The following is a 12,783-nucleotide window of genomic DNA, read 5'->3' on the forward strand; positions in this document are numbered from 1 at the left end:
ACCAGTATATCTTCCTGCACGTGACCATTTGATCATTTATCACTCCAGTGTTAATCTGCTAAATTGTAATTATTCGCCTACCTCCTCATGCCTTTTGCACACAATGTATATAGACTATTTTTTTTTTTTTTCTACTGTGTTATTGACTTGTTTTTATTTTACTCCATGTGTAACTCTGTGTTGTTGTCTGTTCACACTGCTATGCTTTATCTTGGCCAGGTCACAGTTGTAAATGAGAACTTGTTCTCAACTAGGCTACCTGGTTAAATAAAGGTGAAATAAATTCAAAATTCAAAAAATATAAATGAATCCACTGATTTTGTCTATTGTACAGTACTAGGGCTTGGGTCTTGTGTACGTTAAGCATATACCCTAAATATGTTCCAAATGTTTGTAAAACACCCGTCAATCTAGGTACACTTGAGCCTGGGTCTTTAAGGAATAACAGAACGTCATCAGCATACACGCATATCTTATGTTCACTGCCTCTTATTGTTATTCCCTCTAATGTTGGGTCCTGTCTTATTGCCTGTGCTAATGGTTCGAGGTACAAGGAGAAGAGCGTGGGTGAAAGATTACAGCCTTGTCTTGCCCCTCGCTCTAATTTTAGCGTTCGTGTCAAATGTCCATTTATCTTTATTCTAGCGGCCGGACATGAATACAGTGTTTTGATGCACTGTATCACTTCTTTGTTGAAACCAAATCTTTCCATAACTTGGAATAGGTAATCCCATCCCACTGAATCAAATGCTTTTTCTGCATCTAGGCTGATTGATATTGCACTTGTCTTATTCTGAGTAATGTGGTCCATGACATGTAGTGTTCTCCTTATATTGTCCTGTGTCTGCCTATCTTGTATGAAACCAGTTTGATCTCCGTCAATCAATTCTGGGATTATGTTCTCCATTCTTTTGGCTATTATTGATGCATATAGTTTATAATCTGTGTTAAGAATTGCGATAGGTCTATATGAGGTCTATAACCCTCTTTTGGGATTACTGATATGATGGCCTCTCTCCATGACGGTGGGAGAGCCCCCTCCCTCAGAGTCCAGTTAAAACAGGCCTTAAGTAGAGGTGCTAATTGTTCTCTGAAGGTCTTGAACCATTCTGAAGGGAAGCCATCAGTGCCTGGAGACTTGTTGACTTTTTGTTAAGATATTGCTTTATTAATTTCTTCGGTGGATATTTCTAAAGTTAGTCTATCATTTTGCTCTGTCTCAAATGAGGGGAGATCAAATGAGTTCAAAAAGTGCTCTATTGTCTGTGCATCTGCCTTCTCTGGTTGCTTGTACTGATTTGTGTAATATGATTCAAATGCATTCTGTATTTCATCTAATTTGCATGTGACCTTTTTTGTCTTTTATTTTGAAAATGGTATTCTGTGCTTGTTGTTTCCTGAGTCTCCATGCTAGTAATTGGGTTGCCTTTGAGCCTGCTTCATAATATCGTTGTTTCAGGAACCTGAGCTTTTCCTCTACTTCTTCTCTATAAATCTGGTCAATTTCCTGTTTTACCTTTTGAATCTCTCGTGATATAAGAGGGTCTTTGTGTTGACTATGAGACCGTTCTAAGTTTCTTAGGGTTTCCTGTAATTTCAGCAGTTTCTGTGCTTTAATCTTTTTCTTGAGAGATGATGTGGCTATGATCTTCCCTCTAATAACCGCCTTAGCTGCATCCCACAATATAGCAGGAGATACTTCCCCCTTATCATTATTCTCCAGATAGATGTTCTGTTCAATTCTGTCTTTATTGATTCATTGAATGCTGGATCATTCAGCATGCTTGTATTAAGTCTCCATATAGTATTTCTTGGTTTGCTATCAAGGTGCTGAGTTAGGTCAACTCCATTATGATCTGATAAGTCGCTCTGCCCGATCCTACAATCCTTAAGCCTGTGTCTATCTGCACTGTACATGAAAAGTAGTCTAACCTGGAGTATTCAGTGTGGCGGGCTGAGTAATGTCATAAGGTGAACGCACCAATTTGTAAGTCGCTCTGGATAAGAGCGTCTGCTAAATGACTTAAATGTAAATGTAAATGTAAAAAGTATATTCCTTATCGGTCTTGTGGGTGTCACGCCAGTCCTAGATCCTGCAGTTTCCTATAGATCTTTTTGGCAACTAGGCTCATTTTCCTATTTTGATTTGTGCTGTCCAATTTTGAGTTTAGAATTGTGTGAAAGTCCCCTCCACAGATAAGAGTACCAGTGGTTTCTGTGGCAATTCAATCAAACGCCTTCCCGTAGAAGACCATGTCACTCCTCGGGGTTGCGTGTACATTAAATAATGTAACTTCCTTGTTATCCAGTTTACATTTAAGTATAAATCTATCCTCCTTGTCTTTTATTTCTGACATAAACTCAAAACAAACTGAATTTGGGATCAAGATTGCAACTCCCCTTCTACCCATTTTGTAAGAAGAAAAAAAAGTGTTCCTATATCCCATTTTCTTGAGTTTCTCGTGTTCAGTTGTGGATAAGTGAGTTTCCTGACAGAATAGTATGTCACCTCTCTACCGTTTCATCTCTGCTATGACCTTACTTCTCTTGATGTCACTCCCCAGTCCGTTTACATCGAGACTTATGACCTTAAATTCCCCATGATGCATCGATATAAACAAAACACCCTGTGTGTCACGCCTTGGTCATTGTATTTTGTGTTTTTTCATATGTTTGGGTAGGCCAGGGTGTGACATGGGTTTATATGTTATGTTTCGTATTGGGGTTTGTATTATTTGGGATTGCGGCTGATTAGGGGTGTGGTATAGGCTTGGCTGCCTGAGGCGATTCTCAATTAGAGTCAGGTGCTTTCGTTGTCTCTGATTGGGAACCGTATTTAGGCAGCCTGAGTTCGCTTGGTATTTCGTGGGTGTTTGTTCCTGTCTCTGTGTAGTTCACCAGATAGGCTGTATTTCGGTTTCACGTTCTGTTTGTTGTTTTCATAATATGAGTTATTTCATGTACCACGTTTTCTTTCATTAAAGTAACATGAGTAACCGACACGCTGCATTTCGGTCCGACTCTCTTTCCACAAACGAAGAACGCCGTTACACTGTGCACCATATCTGCCTTCTTATCATGAACCTAAAAATGAACGGAAAAATCAAGAACGATAATAAAGTAAACCAAAGTGGGAAAATACTTTGGTATTCGGACTCCCATGTCAGAGGACTGTCTCTTGCCTCTGGGGTTTGAGGTGCTGAGCCTGTCCGCCGGATGGGCCCCTCGCTCAGGTATGAAAATGCGTGACGTAGTCACAAACAAGACCTGGTGGAACCGAAAATAATAAGGGCGCCTATTTCGTCGCTTATACACATCGGTTAATTACAAGTGAAAACTCTATCGGTCATGAGTGCATTTCATGGACCCTCCCCTTGATGTGCCCTTCTGTCGCCCCGTTGTCAATGTGTCATTAATCCTTAGCTAATATATATGTTATTAACGTGACGCTACTTAGTGTGTTCGTGATGAACACGTGCTTTTGGCTACTCACCCTTGTTCAGCATTGGGGGAAAATAGGGGATATATTTGGCCTATTGTAATGTCAACCGTAACAACCCAAAGTCTTAACAGATCGCGGTAACTATTCATTCTGTTAAATCCGATTCCGTGTCTTCCATCTTCCCGTTGGAAATGCCTGAGTCTCTCTCGGATGTGAACGTCCTCTCGCCGAGATGGTTTCCCTCTTTCTCCATGACCCTGCTTGTCGACAACGATCCATGAGGAGAGCTTGCTCGAGTCTTTCCGCTGGTGATGTCGCCTTTCTCCTGGCGGTATACTCCACTGGGAAGCCCCTTGACTTCAGGTCCTCAGCCGACCTCGTCTGCACGCTCGTGTGTAACCGGGCCATTTTCCAGAAATACCCGCATTTGTGCCAGGTATGGTGTTTGGAAGCGAACACCCTTCTCTTTAAGTGCTTTGTTAATGTATTCTTTCCTTCTTTTCAGTACCTCACCCGCGTGGTCATGATCAAAGAACACTCGTTTGGCCTTGGAAGTTAACAGGCTTTTTCCAGGTTGCATGTAAGACTTTCTCTTTGACTGAGAATTTTCGGAACCGTACTACTATGGATCTTGGTGGGGCGCCGCCGGGGGGTTTTGAGGCCAGAGCTCAGTGTGCTCTCTCGATTCCCAGGTCAGTGTCGTCTTCAAGTATGCCCTTGAATAGACCCTCCACGGAGTTGGGCATAGAGTCTTTTTCTGCTCCCTCTACTACGTTATAAAGTCTAATGTTGTTTCGACGTGAGATACCTTTGAGTTCTGTCACTTTTGCCTGTAGTGCGTGTTGGCTTTTCAGTGACTGTTCAACTGTTTCCTTGTCTGCGGAGGTCCATGTGTCCGTTTCCCCAATGCGCTGTTCTGCATCCCACATTCTTGTAGATATGCTGTGAAGTTCGAATTAGTTTTCTTCCAGTCTCTGGTTAATGTCCTTCTTGAACTCATTTAGTTCTTCTCGGTGTAATTCCTCCTTCATCACCTCACGAAATGAGGGTTCTTTTGCTGCTGCTATCTTATTTGCGCTAGCATTAGCCATTTCGGGTTCATCGACGATTATATCTTCTGCTGTCTTGTTACGGGCTGTTGTAGCTCCGCGACCTTTTCCTATTTTCCCCTTTTCCATAAGTTATCATAATGCTCGGAGTAAATACTTGAATTTAGGGGGGGAATACCCAACCGATGTGCAGTACGAAAAACTAGGCAGACATTTCCTAAGTTGCGTCACCGGAAGCCCCTGTGTGTGCATGTCTGAGAGACAGCCGGGCTCTGGGCCACTGCCTACTCATGTGTTGAGAGCGATTTCTGCTAGGAAAGGATGCCCTGCTCCTGTTCCGCCATCACATTTTCCTCTCTCTCTCTCTTCCTCTTCCTCTTCCCCTTCTCTCTCTCAGTCTTTCTCTGTTCCCTTTGTATTCCAGATGACACCGACACAGTTAAAAGCAGGCTCCAACATCATACAACATCAAGCATGTAACACGCAGCATGTAACACGCAGCATGTAACACGCAGAATGTAACACACAGCATGTAACACGCAGCATGTAACACGCAGCATGTAACACGCAGTATGTAACACGCAGCATGTAACACGCAGCATGTAACACACAGCATGTAACACGCAGCATGTAACACACAGCATGTAACACGCAGCATGTAACACACAGCGTGTAACACGCAGCATGTAACACACAGCATGTAACACACAACATGTAACACACAGCATGTAACACGCAGCATGTAACACGCAGCATGTAACACACAGCATGTAACACGCAGCATGTAACACGCAGCATGTAACACACAGCAACACTGGATGCTTTCTCAGGTCTCTGATTCTTACGGACCCGTGCCCAGTGGCAGGAGACCAGACCACGATTAGAGATAGGCCCTAATTTACTAACAATCTTATTCTATATCAGGCTACAGAGCTTATGAAAATGGTTTATTAATCTGCTCCGGAGCTGAAGTTCAACGTGAAGGGATGACAGCAACAGCAGAGCATTAAAACACACTCTCTAATCATAAGACAAAGGGAGAGAATTGGAGAAGGCAACAAACACACACACAGTGAAGGCAGATTTGGGGGGGGGGGGGGGGGGGTGACGGGGTGATGACATCATTGGATCCTTTCTGGAGGCCCCCAATCCCTGTTCGTATGTTAATGATAATCTTATTAGCATAACTCTAAATCGTGGAAATGTTCCCTCATATCTGATTACGATCTATTTTTGGATCGGGTCCATGTGTCCAATGACAGTTGCAAGAAAAGGTTTGGGAACCCTTTGGAAGTACCTGGGTTTCTGCATTGATTGCTCATAAAATGTGGTCTGATCTTCATCTAAGATCACAAGAGTAGACAAACACAATCAGACTGAACTAATAACACGCAAACAGTTGCTCTTTTCACTTAAAAAAATTGAAGACACTGAGTAATCATTCACAGCGCAGGCTGGAAAAAGTGTTTGACCATTATTGTGACTTAGATGGAGATCAGATCACATTTCATCAGCAATCACTGCAGAAATCCAGGTCATTCCAAAGGGTTCCCACGCTACTTCTTCATGCAGCTGTATATTTCTATGGTCAAAGCATTGCAAAACAGGATGGAGTTGAGCATATAGCCCAGTCTGACTGAATACAGTAAGGTGTCCCCCATTTGAATGTCAGTGTGTCTTTCTGTATAAATGGTGGGGCATCACTGGACAGGGCTACAGGGGTAATGGAACATACAGAGATGCTGCCTGGGTTCGACATGTGTTTCCTAGATGTTCACCCTTTCTATCCATTCAGGAAACAGACCAGGAACAGATCACCGTCAAATCTCTCAGAGGTCATGGAGAGAGTGAATGTGTGTGTGTGTGTGTGTGTGTGTGTGTGTGTGTGTGTGTGCGTGCGTGCGTGCGTGCGTGCGTGCGTGCGTGCGTGCGTGCGTGTGTGTGTGACTGAAGACGGGACGCTGAACTGACAAGGACGGCCGGGCATTCGTGCAGGTGAGTCTGTTTCTGCTGTAACGTGGACTCTACGACGTGATACAACGTTCTTGTATCACGTCGAGCAAGGTGTCGTAGCGAACAAGTCTTTGTTCGCCTCGGCAACACCCGCTCCCTGCAGCAGATGCAGTCAGGAGCGGAGGTAAAAACATGTATTTATTTTTTAAAGAGGCTATTTCAGCGGATATTACGGTGAACGCAGTCATTTTGGCTGACCAATACCCGTCGTCCAAAAAAGCCCACCGTAACAACAGAATGTTTCACTACTGTCACGCCCTGACCTTAGAGAGACGTTTTTATTCCTCTATTTGGTTAGGTCAGGGTGTGATTTGGGTGGGCATTCTATGTTTTCTATTTCTTTGTTTTTGGCCGAGTGTGGTTCCCAATCAGAGGCAGCTGTCTATCGTTGTCTCCGATTGGGAATCATACTTAGGCAGCCTTCTTCCCACCTAATGTTGTGGGTAATTATTTATTTTCTGTGTGTGTTTGTGTGCGTCACGGTTGTTTTTTTGTGTGTGTGACAGTTTCACTTTATAAAAAAATGTGGAATTACGCCTTGGCTCATCTCTGACAGGGAGTTTGAAGACAGTGAACGTGACAACTACTCCATGGTTTATCCACGATTCCTAGCACCAACATGTCACAGCCAAGCTCTGGGGAAAACTCTCAGGAGAAAATAAGAGGAGAATTTTTTTTTTTTAATGTCTTTATGTGATTTCAACTTTGAAGTTAGCTGGATGACAGTCCAGTACATTCTCATAACACGTCAAGCCTACTGTAAAGTGTGTTATTTCAATGTAATAACTAACACCCTCGGTACAGCCACAGAGATATAATGACACCAATGTGAATATATCTACTACATATTTACCTCACTATTCATGTAGCCTACAATTGTGTGCGTAGGAAGATGAAAGGTGGGGTATTTGTTATGAGTTAAACCAGTGTGTTGGCTTACATTAAACCCTTATCCAAACATGGACTTCTCTGATGACTCGGTCAACTGAAACGTGCAAGGCATCTTCTCAAAGACACACGCACACAAACATGCACAACACGCGCACACACACACACACACACACACACACACACACACACACACACACACACACACACACACACACGCACACACACACACACACACACATGCACACTTTCCTGGTTGTTTTCGTGTGTGTGTGTGTGTGTGTGTGTGTGTGTGTGTGTGCGCGTGTTGTGCTTGTTTGTGTGCGTGTGTCTTTGAGAAGATGCCTTGCACGTTTCAGTTGACCGAGTCATCAGAGAAGTCCATGTTTGGATAAGGGTTTAATGTGGGTATTTGGCAAACGTTTCTAATGGTAACAATGACTTGACATTTTCACTGTGGAAATGGTGAATCTACAGCTTGAGTCAACCCAACCAATCTATTCACTCACCACCCAGGACAGATGGAGAGTATCACGCATGTGTACGCGCAGGCACAGGCACACACACACACACACACACACACACAGTTAACTAACAGTGACCCCACAAAGAGGACAGTCCATTAGTGTCAGAGAGAAGTAGGGCTCTGTCTCCGGGTGTCACAGTGAACATAGCTCACTGTCAAGACACACGACAAGATAAGGGAGGTAAAGGCAAAAAAAGGCCATGGTGGCAAAGTAAATACAATATAGCAAGTAAAACACTGGAATGGTAGATTTGCAATGGAAGAATCTGCAAAGTAGACATAAAAATAATGGGGTGCAAAGGAGCAAAATAAATAAATTAATTAAATACAGTTGGGAAAGAGGTAGTTGTTTGGGCTAAATTATAGGTGGGCTATGTACAGGTGCAGTAATCTGTGAGCTGCTCTGACAGTTGGTAACTTGAATAGGGCTGGGAGGATAACAAGCGAATAGAACTTCGACTTGAGCATGGACCTTTTGAGATAATTAGGAAGAAAAATAGACGTTTGATTGTTCACTTGCACTTAAGAGGGAGATGACCTAGAAAATCAACTGAGGCCACAGAGAAAACGGGCCACACAAACAAACAAACCACACATACACGGCCGGCATAAACACAGACGACACTCCCAGCAGCACCTAAACAACACATCACATTCAATAACCACAGGTGACAAGGAGGCCAAGCAAGGGACATAGGACTCACCGCTGTGTGTGTGTGTGTGTGTGTGTGTGTGTGTGTGTGTGTGTGTGTGTGTGTGTGTGTGTGTATGTGTGTGTGTGTGTGTGTGTGTGTGTGTGAAACAGCCTTTCACGTAGGAAACATAAACAACTTAATGTCTACTTGCAAAGAGAGAGACTGCTCCAAATGAGGTGTTAATAAAGCTGGAATAACTGATAAGTGGACTGCATTACCACTTCTAATATTCACATGCAAACATTATCCTTACAAAAGCGCAGTAATTGATATTTTTTTTAAAGTGTGGGGGAATAATGATATGGAAATGTAACATGCTTTTCATACTCACTAGCCACAAAATACACCATCTAGCCAGTAGCCGCAGGCCGTAAGATAGGTTAGCTATAAGCCTATGACCCTCAACCAATGTCACAATCAGTCGTTCTGTTCGTCTTCGTGAGACAAAATGACACAGAAAAAAATGTGATTGAAAATGAGGGTGTGAGGTAAAAAGGGATATACAGTGTAGGGAGAATATGAGAGAGACAGGGGGAGAGGTAGAGAGAGGTAGAGAGAGAGAGGTAGAAAGAGACGAGAGAAAGTGGAGGAGAGAAGGCATGAGGGATAAAAAAATACTGTAAAAAAAAAAGTGCTAGAGTGGCAGCCTAACGAAGGTAAACATCCCGTTCTCTACCAGCACAGGTGCATCCTTCAAATGGTCTCATTTCCCTGCCTCAGAAAGACAGTCCCATCACATATTATAGCAATACCACAAGGGAATACACACACTCACACACACTGAGCTAATTATAGAAACCATGCATTCGCACACTGCTGTTTACAACAGAACTGTCAAGAATATAAAAGAAGAACCCATATTTACTAAGTCGTTCGGAAGAACGGTGTACTGATGTGTGTGCATGTGAGTGTGCCTCCATGTGTGTGTAGATGTGTGTTTGTCCTCGAACCAGTACTGGTAGTCCAGGCATCAGAATAAATCAGCAGAGTGAGGTGAGACCACAACCCTGCTGGGAGGTGAGACCACAACCCTGCTGGGAGGTGAGACCACAACCTTACTGTGAGGTGAGAATACAACCCTGCTGGGAGGTGAGACCACAACCCTACAGTGAGGTGAGACCACAACCCTACTGTGAGGTGAGACCACAACCCTGCTTTGAGGTGAGACCACAACCCTACTGTGAGGTGAGACCACAACCCTACTGTGAGGTGAGACCTGCTTAAGCTCCTCCCAGGGTCAGCCAGGGAGAGGAGATTTTGGATGCACACACACAAATACATAGAAGTGTCATTTAATTGACACTCTTATCCAGAGCGACTTGCAGTAGCAATTAGGGTTAAGTGCCTTGCTCCAGGGCACATCGACACATTTTTCACCGAGTTGGCTCAGGGATTCGAACCAGTGTCCTTTCGGTACCCCCATCCTGGCAGACGGATGTGTGTGTGAGCCACTGCAGAGAGATCCCCCCGTCCCTTTGTGGATGGCAGTGCTGACCCAAAGCTGTCATAAGAATTCTCACATCGAATCAAAGGCATGGCGTTATCAAGGGTATTCACAGGAGAGGACACACACACACACACCATTACCAACTGTAACTGTCTGCGGTTTGTCAATGAAATGCTTAAAGAGTAGCTTTCATCATCCTCATCATCAAATGAAATGTTGCTTACCTGTTAAATAAAGCCCCCCCGCCCCCAGCATCAGAGGAAAGGAAGGACGAAAACATAGGAAAGAAGGAAGAGAGAGAAAATAGGTTTGTCAGTTAGTTGGTCATGACCTGAACTTAAAATGTTTACAATACACCAAAAAGGTGAGGAGTGAGAGCGGTGAAAACAAAACGATCAAAATTCCACCCAAGTGTGGTTAATTTGCCCGTGTGGTTAATTTGCCCGTGTGGTTCATTTGCCCGTGTGGTTAATTTGCCCGTGTGGTTCATTTGCCCTTGTGGTTAATTTGCCCGTGTGGTTCATTTGCCCTTGTGGTTAATTTGCCCGTGTGGTTAATTTGCCCGTGTGGTTAATTTGCCCGTGTGGTTAATTTGCCCGTGTGGTTCATTTGCCCGTGTGGTTCATTTGCCCTTGTGGTTAATTTGCCCGTGTGGTTCATTTGCCCGTGTGGTTCATTTGTCCGTGTGGTTCATTTGCCCGTGTGGTTCATTTGCCCGTGTGGTTCATTTAACCGTGTGGTTCATTTGCCCGTGTGGTTCATTTGTCCGTGTGGTTCATTTGTCCGTGTGGTTCATTTGCCCGTGTGGTTCATTTGTCCGTGTGGTTCATTTGCCTGTGTGGTAATTGTCATACAGCTTACACCTATTCTATTCTTTCGGGAGAAAAAGGAAAGGAAACCTTATTAGCCCTCGCCCAGTGAGCCAACTCCCCTTTAGCTGAGGTCATTCAGTGAGCGATCAATCGCATTTATGACCTGTTTCTACCTCCCAGGTGCCAACCCTCAGAAATGTACTGCCAACTAAATGCCCACCCAAAGCCTCCATTATAGCCTCCTCTTTTATAGCTCTTACTCATAGCTTCCATTCGTCGGGTAATAGTGTTGGCGTGGTGACGTAGTACCGATGAAACGGCTTTATGACATGGGAAATAAACAACACGGGAACCTTTTGCACACCTGTTTAGCATGCAGTGTGAATATAATGCTGGGTTATACAATATTATGATGTTTGCCTAATGTGTAAAGCCCTGTGGGAGAAGTTGTTGAAAAGACAAATCCTTTAGGGTGGGATGTACGAGGAAAAATGAAATGAAAGACAGAAGCAAAAGTGCAGACCACACACACACACACACACACACACACACACACACACACACACACACACACACACACACACACACACACACACACACACACACACACCAGTTAACCAGAAAGGAAATCTTCTGTAAGGCATTGTTATTAGCCTCATTTCCTGCCCTGGGTCTTTGATGCCAGCTCTGTACTGACGAACGCTGCTCGATGAAATGTATTAAAGCCATAACGTTTCAACCCAGGGCTCTGAAAAGAATCCAATTCATGAAATCGAAAACACACTGAATCCCAGCCGCAAAACGGAACAGAAATGTTACCGTCTAATTTGGCCCCGCGCTCGCGTGGTTGGTTCTCCTCAGCCCACTCCACCAGTCAAACCCAGGAAGAGTGCATATTAAAGCTAAAGCAAAAGCCTACCCAGCCACTTGAAAGGATTATGTTGTTGCTTGGCCTTTTAATGAAAGTAATAAATGAAATGAAAGATAGGTTTGCGTGTCAATGGGTATAATGTTGAGTGAGAATGTGTGTGCATCTTGTTCTACGAGGGCCCACACATTGCGTCCAAACGTTTCCTGGCTCTCAGCTCTAATAGAGAATCACTAGTGAGAAAACAGAGGCCTCTCCTGTGAACACCAGGGTTGCCAGATTGGCAAGACCCCTGCCAAAGCCAAGGGGGGAGTGGACATCCTCCCCTCTGAGACCAAAACACAATTCTAGTCAATGGCAGAAACCATTCACTAATTCTTGCTTCAACTCTGCACAGGCCAATCTGGCAACCATGAAGTTGGTTTTAGCCAGAGAGGCAATAGGTTGCCAGGAATACAGCCACGGTGGGTGGAGAGAATACAACCATGTGGATGAATGTTTCATCCTGTTCTCACACTCCTAGAGAGCACCCATTGGCACTGTTGTCTCAGGCTTTCAGAAAGATCAGACCTGATCCTTTTTAAAGGCCAAATCTGAAAGACCATAAGAGTATTTCAAATAATCCGGTGCTAGGTTGGCCATCTCTGTTTTAAACTATCCTATGATGAAGGTGGAGGAGAAGGCACCCTAGGTTGCCAGGTGTACACTCAAAGCTTATTTTTATTGATTTAATTTAACTAGGCAAGTCAGTTAAGAACTAATTCTTTTTTTACAATGACAGCCTAGGAATAATTGGTTAACTGCCTTGTTCAGGGGCAGAACTACAAAATTTGACCTTGTCAGCTCAGGGATTCAATCTAGTAACCTTTCGGATACTGGCCCAATGCTCTAACCACTAGGCTACCTGCCACCCCAGATTAACTACAACTGTGTCCTTGTCTCGTAGAACCACAGATGACAACAACAAACTCCCAGACCCCATAACCCACCATAACAATCTCCTCCCAGCTTTAACTAACAACTGACTGACTAACTAACTAACT

This window comes from Oncorhynchus nerka, linkage group LG27 (assembly GCF_034236695.1).
Source record: "Oncorhynchus nerka isolate Pitt River linkage group LG27, Oner_Uvic_2.0, whole genome shotgun sequence".
NCBI lineage: Eukaryota > Metazoa > Chordata > Actinopteri > Salmoniformes > Salmonidae > Oncorhynchus > Oncorhynchus nerka.